Below are 14,078 nucleotides of genomic sequence, written 5' to 3' on the forward strand. Positions count from 1 at the left end.
CCCGCGAAATAATGAGGTATTTGCGGTATCTTTTCTGGTGTTTGGTTTTGAAATGTGGTTAAAATTGTATTCTTTCGCGACAGATATTACTTGAAAACACACCAGACGCTGTGGTATAACGTTGTTGTGGGTTAGGAAATACGCAGGCTTGTCCATGGGACATATTTTTATGTCTCATCCCATGGTAATTTATGCCCGTCTCATCCGACCCCATGGGATTCCCATCGGGATACAATTCAATAAAAATCGTTAAATTCAGGTTTAGCGTCTGCACACTAAATAAGACTACATGTACGAACGGACGTGCAAAACAACAAAATTTACTCAATTTGTCATACCCATTGTGCATGTATCCATCAGTCCCTTCACCAGCCAGGTATATTGTTAATTCCTAATATATTTTGCTCTTTATACCTTTAAGAAAGTTATGCTCAAATATATGGACACGAAATTCATAATGAAATGTTTTACCATCATTTCCCTGAAAATAATACACTATTTCGTGTCCCATGGGAAATACAAATGTGTGCTATCCCGAAGTTTAGATAAGAAGCGCGACTCATCGGATTAGTTCAGTCTGTAAAAGACGATTGATTCTTCTTGTACCGATCACAAGACGTCATTCCCATATTGGTAGGGTTCCCATATTTTTTGGACTTCGGAGCGGGACGCCTCCAAAGACGCAACCACTTAGCTCAGTTAGCTGTGATCCTGTAACTTTACAGTTTCGTGAAATTCAAGACTCAAAATCGACTTCGCAACTACAGATGTTTTTTTGTTTGTCTCCAACAGCAATATACCACCTTTTCCGTGACGTCATTAATATTTTTGATTTAATGTCATTCAACTTATTCTTGGCATTAATTAAAACAAAATATTGAGTCAATCTTATAATTGACGATGATATGGAATTCCTAGGTTTGATATCGCAGAAACAGTGACACCCTTCTCACTGAGAAAAAATTAAGATGTTGTTCTTGTATTTATGGATTCTTATGTTATTGCTGCTATTAAATTTGATAAAATGCACGCTTGGAATTGTATTTTCAATGTAAGGGGAAATTGAGCTTAGGGTATTCCAATTTAGGGGTAACGATATTTTTGGAAAATTTTTATTCAGAGCTTTTCAGTTTGTGAAAACCAGGGGGTGACAACCTATATCTAGTCGTGGACAAAAAGTCTAATCTAGCGCATAGGTTCTCAAAGGAGAATGGGTTCTCCGTGAGAGAAACCCAGGGGCTCCGCGAGCTATTCGATTACTCTTTAAAATACTGACTCAAAATGTTGTAACTGTTCAAAGAAGCAATAACAGCTTTGATAAAATCTGACAACAATATAGCCTCGAAATATGGCAAAGAAGCGGAATTAAAAAATGACATTATTTATAAGCGGGAGCACAGCCAGGATTCTTAAGAGGGAGGTGGTTCAAAATTGGAATCGGAAATTTCCGCGCAACATTCGCGATTAAAAAACGGATAACGAGATTTCTGTTGCGTAAAATATTCAATCCATGACCGACGCGAGCATTTAACGTGTCTCGTCGTTATAATGTAATTGTGCTCATCGTTAATGACGTTTGATTCGAGATTACTATTAGGATTACTAAAATGAAAGAATACTATTCCAAAATAACATAAAACACGTGATGAACTGCCAACTATAAATAAATTGGAGTCGTATTTTTACGATCTTGGGATTTGTCAAACTTGATTCGTTCTTTCGCACTCGATATTATTTTTAAGCAAGATATCACCATTTAAAAAATCACAAAGTCTAGGCAAAATACGAACAATTGAAATTTATTTTATTGCGTGCGGCTCCGTCGGTAGTTTCAAAATGGGAAAAAGGTACATCGCGCGCACAATTGACAGTGTTTCGATTTCGCAGTTACTACGATGAAAACCTAACATAACACCACATTTTGTGATTTACAATGTCTATAAAAACGTTTTCGATCTGAGGTGAGTCTGCTGAAACCAAACGTGTGATCTTCCATTTTAAGTTTTAATATTTTGGAATGCCTATTTTCAATCAACAAATTTGAGTTGCGGATTTACCTCTTTACTACTAATTATTTTTAGCATTTCGTCGCCGATGACTATAAAATGTTAACATATTTTTCACATTGAACTCATAATTCCCCACGAGAACAAAAAGGCAATTAACGTCGTCATTGTGTAACAATACATGTAAATTTTTTATTTAGGGAGAATAAACACCGGCGTAAAGATGTTTCAAGGTTCAAAAACACGTTATGCTGAGAAAAAAAAATCGACGATTGTAACAAAATGCAATCGCGCACGTTATTAGCGACCTTTTAAGTCTTCCAAAAATGTCAAAAGGGAAAAGATTCGACCCCTAATTTATTAGTATGTTTGTCAAGTGTCAAATTTACAGCTTTAGTATATATAATTTATGTTTAAAATTTAGATTTATTTATGACTTGTATTAACCCTATTAAAAAAGGTTCAGCATTTAAATTGAGTAAAGTACTTTTAACTTGCTCAGGAATATTAATCTGAAAGTAACAATTTTAACATTTATTTTGGGGCTCCGTGAATAATAGTCAACATTTTCAAGGGCTCAGCAACACCAAAAGTTTGAGAACCCATGATCTAGTCTAGCGAACGGAAATTATTTTTTTCTCAGAATTCTTTTGTCGTAATTATATCGTCTTAATTATCCTTCAACATACGAACCAACTAGCTAGGTTGGGCAAAATTATATTTTTTGGTCAAACATTTGTGAGGAATACGGAATAGTTCTAATCTACTACCGAGTTCTAATCTACAACCGAGTTCTAATCTACAACCGAGTAGCGAACGGAAATTATTTTTCTCTCAGAATTCCTTTGTCGTAATTATATCGTCTTAATTATCCTTCAACATACGAACCAACTAGCTAGGTTGGGCAAAATTATATTTTTTGGTCAAACATTTGTGAGGAATACGGAATAGTTCTAATCTACAACCGAGTTCTAATCTACAACCGAGTAGCGAACGGAAATTATTTTTTTCCCAGAATTCTATATTTTTGTCAAACATTTATATATTTTTGTCAAATATATTTATATAATTTTGTCAAATATTTATATATTTTTGTCAAACATTTGTGAGGAATACGGAATAGTTCTAATCTACAACCGAGTAGCGAACGGAAATTATTTTTCCATCAGAATTCCTTTGTCGTAATTATATCGTCTTAATTATACTTCAACATACTAATCAACTAGCTAGGGTTGGGCAAAATTATATATTTTTGTCAAACATTTGTTTAAGTGAATAGTTTTTCAATTCTTGCATAATTGTGTGTTCAGTCAGGCAAAGCTAGGATGGGATAAGCACACAATGTGCTCCACGTTTGCGGCATCTGCATAATTTGAATATATTTGTAGTCATATCAAAATGTGTAGAGAAATCACAATGATTGATAGATATTTCGATTTGGCTTTAGATCTCAATAAGGACCTCGACTTGCACTCACTCTAACTCAGCGGTCACTTTATTGAGCGTCTTCCGGATAGATAACGAGGAATTTCATGCAGACTCGGGTTGTGACAAATTAAGTGAACTTTTCAACAACAAAAAAAATCATCAGAATGCGTCGCATGATCATGTGATTGCTAATAACCAATGAAAAAGCACTTCATTTTCCGGTCTCCTTCACCCGCTTTGTTTCTTTATTATACCTTACATCTTTCTCTTGTCACGTCAAATTTAGTCTGCGCTCAGGCGGTCTTTTCAAATTTGACGCCGTCAGGTGAGCACTGGTTTTATTTTTGCATATTTTTTTGTTAAGTTTAATGGTTTACGTGCATACTTGCATCGCTAATCCTTCTATAATCCAACGCTTGTATTGCTTTACAGCCATCTTCTAAGATTTTTCCAGCTATACTAACACAGTTAAACTAAACTTAGGACTTGAATTATCGATTCAAATGTCAACGTGGAATGGAGATTACAAGTTCTGAAATTGGTGAGATGAATCTAAACTGGGAGATGCAATGATTATTATTAGAGATCATCTTTTTCCTTCAGTTAGGCCTTAGCATAGTACTAGACGATTCTTGGTGTGTAATTGCTGAATCGAAGACGACGTCGTAAACGAAAGGAGGCGATCGAGAATAGTGCATCTTAGCCATCTTACATATTTCAGATCGGGTTTATGCAAGCTGACTGAACGTAAACAAGCTGCGAATGTTGACATCGGAAACTGCTTGAGCGGAACAGAAACTACGGTTAAACAAATATTCATTAATTAGGAATTACAGGCCATAATATAGCACTAGACTGAATTGAGTGTGTATTTGCGTTGAATCAAAGACCCATGGGAAGATATGCATGTGCAAAGATGTTTGGACCATTTCATAAATAAGATCTACATCATTGATGAATTAAAAACTCAACAGAGATGGTTGTGTTGGGATGTTCCGGATATAGTACAGGTGATTATAATTGCTTACTTTTTTTAAAATTATTTCAACGGTCACTTCTTTTGTTGTTTATGTCCAAACTGTTTTTTTGTCATGTCAAGAATTTACGTGGGCCCAAGTAGCGTTCTCTTTTTCCATATCTTTCAGTTATTTCAGATATTCAGATACATGACTAATAGCTGAAAATAAACTAAATAATATTGCAGTTAGGCCATAACATAGTATTAAAGCGAGGGTTGTCGCCAAATTCCTGAATCGAAGACTCACGTAAGTTTAGTTGAAGAGAGGCGATCAAGGATTAATATGGTAACTGTTAATTTATTTACACGTATAAGTGCACAACCGCATGGAAATATATAGTATACAATCTTGGACAAATCAAGTGTTAGGATTCCGTCAGAGTCATTGTATTGTCTTCTTATATTACCCTTAACATGAATCTGATTACATACTGGGCTCTTGCGCTGAGAAACGTACGTTCGTTGTAAGTGTATTCAGATTTACACTTTGAATAGTCTTCCAATAAATCCTTCGTTTCAGCTGTTTCACAAATAATATTTATTCTAACGGCAATTAATAAATGATCTCGTTTCATTCGCAGTCTTCTCGTTATCTTGCATAAATTTTTTTTTTTTTACAGTTATGTTTACTTATGCAGTTAGACAGTTAGACTAATATTAGGCCTAAAATCGTTATTTCGAGGTGGAATTGGACCACAAGTCTTGGAAATGTTGGCATCTGGATCAGCTAGAGGAAATGCGGTTACATGAACATTTATCCAGTTAAGCATGAAAAATTAGATTGGTATTGATGACTGCGAATCTGCAGTCCGGGTTAAAGTTGTTTCATTCTTTAGTTAAAAATAGCGAACCTTGTGGCGGTGGTCAGCTGGGACAAATTGCATACCCGGATTACTTCGTTTGGCTTTCGTGACCATATATTTCAATATCGATCTCTCGTTATAAGTTATTTGGGTAATATATATATATATAAAGTAATTTGCTATACTGCTGCTTAGTTCATACTACTGTCTTCCTTATAAATTTTGTTTGCGGTTGTTCTCCACGTTATCATAAAAAGCTTTTTGTTTCTATTTTAGAAACTTAAAATCGGTCATGGAATTTATTCAATTAAAGAAAAACCGTTTTTATTTAAGCAAGATGATTGTCTTTCTGATGCGTTGTAAATATAATGTAGATTTTGCGTTTTGAATATGAGCCTTGCAGCAGAAATTTCAAAATTTGTCTTTTTAAAAACAATATCTAACATAGTCGGAATCCGATGTTTGTGTTACAGAAATTGTCGGAATGTGAAATTAGTCTTTAAATGTATTCATTGGGAGCTGAAAGCTGCTTATCAAAGCAACGTAGGACTTCCGCTACGCCTGAGACTAAAACAAGTAAGTTGTTTCAAACAATTTGAAGTAAATTGAAATTTCGTATAAAAAAGCTATTAAATGTACAGTTTTCTACACTGCTATATTTTTGTTTTGCCTTAAAAATTGTCAATCGGTGCTTGAAAGTATCCAATGCAAGCGAAAAACACCAAGCAAAATACGACTTTTCTGTGCGTCTTGAACATAAACAAGGTAAGGTAACTTTTATTATAGACAATATTAAATTCATTTCTCTTAAAACATTCCCAACCGCGGGCGTATTTTGTCTCGGGGATAAATTTTGCTTAGCATATTATGCTGCAATAAATTGCTAATATTCTTTATTTCTTTATTATTACTATAATGCAGTGGCGGCGCGTCAATAGGGCCAACCGGGGCAATGCCCCGGTTGTTTTTTCGGTATAATAAAAAGTATTCGAAAAATACCTCAATATCGCTTGCACAGACTGTATACACTAGCCATATTCTCCCGACATGCTTCATGTTTCGCTCGCAAAGCCTTCGCCGAACGTCGACGGGGCGACGCCGATTTTGCCCCGGTTGCCACCTACAGAGTCCCTCTACCCTACATGATTCAAATATATCAGATTATTTAAAGTTGAGTTGACAATTGCCAGGACCTCCTTGTATTATGTTGTCGAAACCCATCTTGGAGACGAGGGCTTGCTTCAGCTTGAGGTCCACCATCTAGTACTTTCTTCCCTTTGCTTATTTCTCCATGTTAAGCGTGAACAACTCTGTTTCAGTTTTCTTTAGGTTTTTAAATAGTTGAACAACTCTCTCTCCAGCTTTTTAAGGTTTAAATAGTTGTGTGTAAAAAATATCAATAATGCTAAGTAAATATAGATACTATCCATATATATGTGAAAGTGAACGATGAAAATTATTTCTCAGCTATGGGCATTCTTAGTTGAGTACGTTCCTCATTTTTGAACTGGATAAGCGTTTGTGAGCCATGTGCCGAAACTTATTTCAGTCAGTCGCCCATATTGTGTGAATTTAATAAATTCATGCCTTATTTCAGAGGTTGTCAAACTTTATTTTCAATATTTTTCTATTTAAAAAAATTAGCTTATTTCTTTACAATCGTAACCAGCAAACAAGGAAGGTCTATTCGTAGTGATAGCGTAACAGCCCGCGATAACCGATCTTATGACAATACTTGTTGTTGATCATAGCTTGTATTGAAACTAAAGTAGCCTACCATATGTCAACATATAAAAGCGTTCCGCCATGATTTGTCCGAATAATCTCACCCTGAAGTACACTTGCCAGAGTTGTTCTCTCTAGCTTTGTATTGTTGTTGGGTTGAAATATCCGAAATAAGGCAGGGCAAGATCAAATCTAACAAATTTTCAATAAGCTTAACGCACCCTCAGAAAGTTGTATACGCCCCCCCTCGTGGGATGATCCCTAACTGCTGCTTACGATCAGCAACTATTCCTATTGAGGCCGACATCTAACTTTATTTTATCATGCAGGTTCTGTCCGGATTACGGAACAAGCTGATTGAAGCGACAACGGAACTCCCAAATCATTTGTTCGTAGAAGGCAATGGAATCCGCTATGATATTGAAATGGTCTTCTACCGATGTGATCGTTTCTTTTGATCAGCTCTTGTGTACCTGCAGGGTAAGTGCAAATTTGCCATTGTTGGGCGAAGTACTAAAACTAAAAAATCATCCGATTCAGGCAATGGTGCCTGGTGGATGGATTATGACGAGTCCACAAGTTATTATTCTATTCGGAGACTGATAAATAGGCGGTCAAAGTCCCGTCATTGACTCGATGCAGTGATATTGGTGAGCTAATATTCCAGTAAACAAAATTTCAGTTTTTCCCTTGTCTATTGCTGCTGCTAAATAATATATTCTGCACCCACGGAAATATAGTTACTGTTGCCATATGCAGCTCCCAGTACACAAGCTAGCTGATGAATTTTATAACTACTCAAATCGCCTGGTCTGAGTCTCAAATGTTATTTCTGATGTTATTGGACACGAAATGGACATGCGTATCGTCTTGTTATTAGGTTGGTGTTGTTGGTGTGAAAATATCGCCTTTTTTGTACTAACTACTGGACGAATTGCTTGGAAATTTTCAGTGATTAAAGTATGAACTTGAAAAGGTAGAGGGCAATTACTTCTATCTATTTCAAAAATTTCTGTCCACTGTGTGATTCATTTGTTCGTTGCCGTTGACGTCATCAAAATTAGATGCCGTCGCGTCCCCAAAATTGAAGTTGCGCACATTTTGGGGGTTTCGCTTGAGCGTTAACAATCTGGGGGTCAAACAGTACCTTACTTCTTCGTGTTGGCTTTCGTGTCCATATATTTGAGCATCGCTCTCTTGTTGTATGAGTTAAACAAATTTATATGTATTTCTAACTTTTTGAATAATCAAAATCTACTTCTCTTCTGCAGTGTCCTGTCCTGCGTTGAATCTATTCTTATATTTCAGTTGCGTTCTGGATTGAAAGGTCAAAGAAGAGATTGACAACACGGCGACAGAAATGAATGGCTTGATAGTTCTTCAGAATTATATAAATCGAATATTTTTATTTTTCCTTAACCACTCTTTTACCTTGGTTTGTCGGATATCAAAGCCTACCCCATATCTACGTGAAAGTTTAAAATGAGCCCCCTTGATTTTACTGAATTCTTTAACGACTGTTTGTTGCTTTGGGATAATTTGTGTTATCAAAATGAGGTTTCACCCATTGTGCGCTCTTATCCAAATGGCGGCCATGGCTGGGTGCGGGGGCAGTGGCCCTCATGCCTAAATATGCCACGGAGCCAAGGTATCACCCAAAAATTCCCAATTCTTCATTTCATGTCTGATCTAGTCGGAAAAGCTTAATATCTCAATGTTGCTCGCTTTTAAACAATCTGTCCCTGCATTCTCACTAATATCTCAAAACCTAATCCATCTCTCGTATATTTTTTCTGAGCGCTAGCTAATGTTTTGGGTGAGTTCCCCAGATTACATTTTCTTAGCCCTTCATTTCAGAGATTTCGCACCCAAGAATTGGCTTGATCGGAAAGCTAGCAAACGTTCCAAGTAAGCCAAGGCTCTTACAATATGTTTTCGTGTATTTATTCCTTTTTGTGAAGAATAATAAAATTATTAAAGCAATATCCTTTTTCCGTGATTATTGGTTGTAAGGAGTTCGGTTTTGTTAAGCGCGGATAAGAAATAAGATTTGGGAGCATAGGTGTAAGAAGTGTCTTAAAAGATCATGCAGCATAACACGCAGAATCCCGCCACTGGTTTATGACGTCACACTGGCAAGCCGTGATTTTATGTGGCGCGCTGTCGCCGGATCCAGGCTGAAACGACGAGATTCGTTTTTATCTCTGACCGACCATGGGCCATAGATAAATCGAGTATAATTGCAGGAATCTATTCCTGATCATGCGTGATCATACATGATGTGAATGAAAATGTCAAAAGTCTTTATTTTCTGAGATCTGACCCTTCGATTTCCTTCATTTTCTCTTATTTTGAGTTTTTCATCGTCTCACTCTGACCCTTCGATTTCCTTCATTTTCTCTTATTTTGAGTTTTTTATCCTCTCACTGCTCGGGTTTCTCCTTCGCTATGTAGATCTTTGCGCCACCCTTCCAGTGAAGACACACATTTGATAAGCGGATGTTACATTCGCGGGATTCAAACTTCAGTCACCGTCAACAAATTTATGGTCTACCCAGCGCCTTTACTAACTAGGCCAATTCAGAACTTTGAAACGAAGGTCTATGGTCTAATATTCATTTATCCTCTCAAAGGACTTGTAAAAAAAAAGAAATTATAAAGTCATTTAAGATGAATGATAAATATTAGAACTTAGCACTTTGATCTCATCTTCGTCTTCGGCCTAGTTGGTAAAGGCGGTTGATATACCTTTAGTTTGTTCATGGTGACCAAAGTTTGAATCCCGCGAACTTACTCTTCCGTATCAATTTCGTGTCTTCATTAATCGGATTACGCAGATATCTAAAATATGAAGGAAGCTCCGACTTAAAAGAAGATAGAACTCCCAAAATAAACGAAAATGGGGAAAATTGAAGGGTCAATCCCAAAGTAAACGAAAATGGGGAAAACTGAAGGGTCTTTTCTTGGAAAAAGTGAAATTTCGACATTTTTATTTGAATCACACATGATCAAGCATGATCGTTGATAAATTTCAGTAATTACACTCGATTTACTCATTGCCGATGGTCGGCCAGAGATAAAAATTTATGCGTCCTATCGGGCCCGGATCCGGCGCCAGCGCGCCCCAAAATGCCGCTGCTCGTTAGGATGACGTCATAACCTAGTGACGTCATACGCATGGTGAACACGCCATTCCTACATACACCACGACGATCGCTAGTTTATCCCGGACAACAACTATTCGAAACCCCTGATAAACCAATCCCAGACTCGGAGCCAGCATCTCATCATTTTCTCATGGTTGATATTTATTAAATACGCATTAATTCAAAATAAAAAAAGGAATCGAACTGTCTAAATTATGTTAAAATAACACAATCTGCTAAGATACCGGCACAGAACAAAAATTGTGACAGAGCATAAAAAGAGTAAGTGAGATTTGGATATACTTAGCGCAAGCACAAAGTTCCAAATGCCATTTTTCAGCCCTATTAGTAGTCAATTAACACTAATATAATTACACCAAATCAGGCGGGCCCCAATTAAAGAGTGTTACTCGTATTTTTAGATGGCAGTCTAACGCTCTGTAACCGGGTTTTAGGTCAGCGCTTGCTTCGCCGATCCAGATATTCACTCCACGGCAGATGACCAACGTGGGCTATGGGTACCGGTTTGCTCAATTCAATTCAAAATGAAAATACAATTGTACAATTCTAAAACACTCGCTATCAGGATAAAACTGCCATTTTACGTCTGCTTGATTCGAGATGAATATTTTCTTTTTCCTCCGTCCAGAACGTACCTGAAATTTTAAAAAAAATGGCCTAAAATGGCGATAACTTCTGGACTAAAAATGCGACGCCAATTACATATTCTACAATACCAATTATGAGACTACAACACCACATTCTTGGGATTGAATAACACTTTGACAAAGGATCACTTGGGACAGCGAAAATTGACAGCATTCGACTCCAAACCAGACAGCCGTGAGTTAAATAAAAAGGGACAAGCGTTTCAATAGGATTTGAAGACATGTAATTCATAATATTCAATACAATAAATTTATGGAATATTTTAGGTCATTCTCATTTTGAGTCGTCAGGCAATCCGATCTTCAACTGGCAGCAAACAACACGAAAACACTATATTGATTTCATTTCAGATATGGTACTCTCGAAGTATGTGAACCGAGATGGCGGACACCGGAATGAGTGTGTGTACCAGGTTAGGGCTAGGCCATAATTTCAGGGCCAACCCCAACCTGGTACGCACTCATTCCGGTGTCCGCCTTCTTGGTACGCATACTTCAGAAGTATCAACCAATTATAGTTAGGCGAATATACTTGAAATTCAGAATCGCAGCCAAAATTGGACATCAAATATATCGATTATATTTTACGCCTTTATAAGAAGACATTGAATAATTACCTACTATATCCCGATTCGTAAGATTCATGTCTGTTCTGGGCAGAATCTGAAAAATTGTTTACAAGAATAATAACTATTCACATATATATATGTAGCTATTTGACTTAGTGCGCTGTTATGAGTAACGGACACACGACTGTTTTCTTCCCGTTGAGATATTGATGAATCATGATTCTTATTGTGACTCCGTGAACTGACCGAATGATGGATTCTGGGTTTTCAATAATTTATGTTTCTTAGTGACCTATTACAATAGAAGTTCGCATACAATCATGGCGTTGAAATGAGAAATTTAAAAATATCTTCTTAGTAATCAAGATTCGATTATTAAGCTATCAGGTATCCAAAAATGCCCAGATTTAGTATTTAGTGCGAGTTTAGTAGGTGCTCCCGAAGTATGTGCACCAAGATGGCGCACAACCTGAACATAGTATGTGTACCCGATTAGGGTTATCAGGTTGTGCGCTATCTTGGTGCACATACTTCTGATGACTAGTTTGTTCCCAGTGACTAGTTGAGTTATTGATAAAACATGATTATTATTGTGGGTGACAACTCGGGCGAACTGACTGAGTGATGAAATTATCAAGTATTCAAAACCGCCCAGCTTCAGTAGTTAATGTCAGCTCGGCACGACCCAACACGCAGTGGAATAGATATATCGAAGTAGAACTTACCAACTGCAGCTATCCCGAGACCAGGATATGATTTTTGGAGAACATACGGGTGAAATATTTCATTCCGGCTTCGTCTCCATATATTTGAGCATTGCTATCTTGTTCCTTCAAAATCTCATTTCGCATTCGTACGCCTGCTATATAATAAAGCATTTGGTGTGAAAATATTTTGGCGCAAGATGGAAGAAAGATAATAGCCGTATAATAATGTTTTTCAGCGTTTAAGTTAACAGAGCTGTAATAAGTTGGTAGAAATAATTATTTGATGCTGTACAACTTCATTAGTATAAGCACAAAAATTCACAATTATCACAATACAGCTTTGTTTATGTATAGAAAAACTTATGGTCACGATCGTTCTTGTTGAATACGGAAAATCATTGAGAACGCAGAATTTACTTTTAAGATTTTGTTGTTGGTGAAGCGCTTGAATTATTTAAAATCATACATTTTACAAACAATACGAACAAACAATATACGTCTTTCTTCACAAATAAAAATATTTTTGATATAATAGAAAACATATTCGCCCCAACCTGTCCATTTACATCGATCAATTGCCACTCGGCCACCAGCAGTAACAATATCTTCTACCTTCACAAAGACCTGTAATTAAATTGGAAATTATAAAACATTTAGTCTATAATCAAGTTGTAATAACTTTAGATTTTGTAACATTTTTAGGCCAACTATCTTTCCATTTACATCGACCAATCGTCACTCGTCCACTAGCAGTAACAATATCTTCCTTCTTCACAAAGCCCTGTACTTAAGATTAAAAATTATAAGGCCTTTGCTTTATAATCAAGTTATGATGGGACTGATGAACTAAAATTCAATTACTTACCTTTCTACCTACATCATCAGTCGTCACTCCACCATCAATCAGGCCAATATCATATGACGGTAGATTTTTCCTCACTTTTATGTCTGTAACTTGAAAGTAATAGTTATGACTTACAATTTAGCAATGATACAAAGTTCTTGTGCAAAGTAGGAAATTATAAACAGCACTTTGACCAGGATTACAACTCACAAAAAAAATGACCAGAAAACAAGACTTGATTCATAAATAAAAACGTTGCAAAACACGTGAATAAATACACTCAAAAAGTATATAAGAAAAGAAACAAGAACTCAATGCTGAAAATATATTCATCATATAACACTCGAAGTTCTGAATAGGACTAAAAAATGCGCCATGAATCGAAATAGATTATTATTCATAAATCTTCAAGCTCTAGCTCAATTCAAAATAGAATGGAAGAATGGCAATGAATTAGTGAACTTTGTTATATCTGGACCTTCCCTGTCTTGAAACTGTTCATATACCCTGAGCACACTAGCGCAGAAACGACCTTTCACTACCACGCCCTGACCTGAAATGTGGCACGCGCGACAAATATTTTTTTATGGTCAAAAGAGAAGAAAAAAGGCAGTATCAAAGAGAAACACAAGGAAAGGGAGTTGTCATTTTTAATAAAGAAACGAAGATACTCTAACCCCATTCTCACTCTGATCAATGGCCAATGATTGTTGTTTATTGTTTACTATTGGAAATAAAGAACGTAGATTTATTTGAGATGTGACTTCGACTCGCAAAAATACTTTACTTCAGCCTTCGTTGATATAAATTATATCTGTATTAAGAGCACCATTACTGCGGGTACAGCAAGGGTCATCTTTCTACGGCAAGGCAGAATACTGTATTCATATTTAAGTCGACTTAATCATATGAAGAACCACGACTTCTCTATAACAGTAACCAACCGCTGGTCCGCGAAGCTTTTTTGTCGGTCCGCGAAAAATGTCGTTATTTGTGTTTTTTCTGCGGTCTCAATCGCTTTACCGAAGACGGAGTAGCATTGGTGTATTACGCAATTTCTCTTCCGCCGTCATATCGCTGTTTGATAAGCGGTAAATGGCCGGGCGACGTCTTAGCGCCGAGTAATCACACTTTTCGCTTTTGATTCAATGCAAAAAGGGCTCC

At 36.6% G+C, this 14,078-nt stretch overlaps 2 long non-coding RNA genes across 3 annotated transcripts; one reads left to right on the forward strand and one right to left on the reverse strand.

Annotated features, from left to right (window-relative positions):
- The first annotated feature begins 5,676 nt into the window (after window positions 1-5,676).
- LOC120330731 (uncharacterized) lies at window positions 5,677-8,919 on the forward strand. 2 transcript variants are annotated; one of them, XR_013479976.1, is made up of 3 exons: window positions 5,677-6,020; window positions 7,310-7,460; window positions 8,289-8,919. It is a non-coding gene; the product is annotated as an uncharacterized LOC120330731 (long non-coding RNA). The 2 variants fall into 2 exon arrangements; XR_013479977.1 differs by having other exon boundaries at window positions 5,677-5,831.
- A 2,522-nt stretch (window positions 8,920-11,441) lies between these two features.
- Window positions 11,442-13,459, reverse strand: LOC144431398 (uncharacterized). Its single transcript, XR_013479975.1, has 4 exons — window positions 12,936-13,459; window positions 12,625-12,694; window positions 12,089-12,225; window positions 11,442-11,457 (listed from the first exon to the last, which is right to left on the reverse strand). It is a non-coding gene; the product is annotated as an uncharacterized LOC144431398 (long non-coding RNA).
- Between the last annotated feature and the right edge of the window lie 619 nt (window positions 13,460-14,078).

This window comes from Styela clava, chromosome 13 (genome assembly GCF_964204865.1).
Source record: "Styela clava chromosome 13, kaStyClav1.hap1.2, whole genome shotgun sequence".
Lineage (NCBI taxonomy): Eukaryota > Metazoa > Chordata > Ascidiacea > Stolidobranchia > Styelidae > Styela > Styela clava.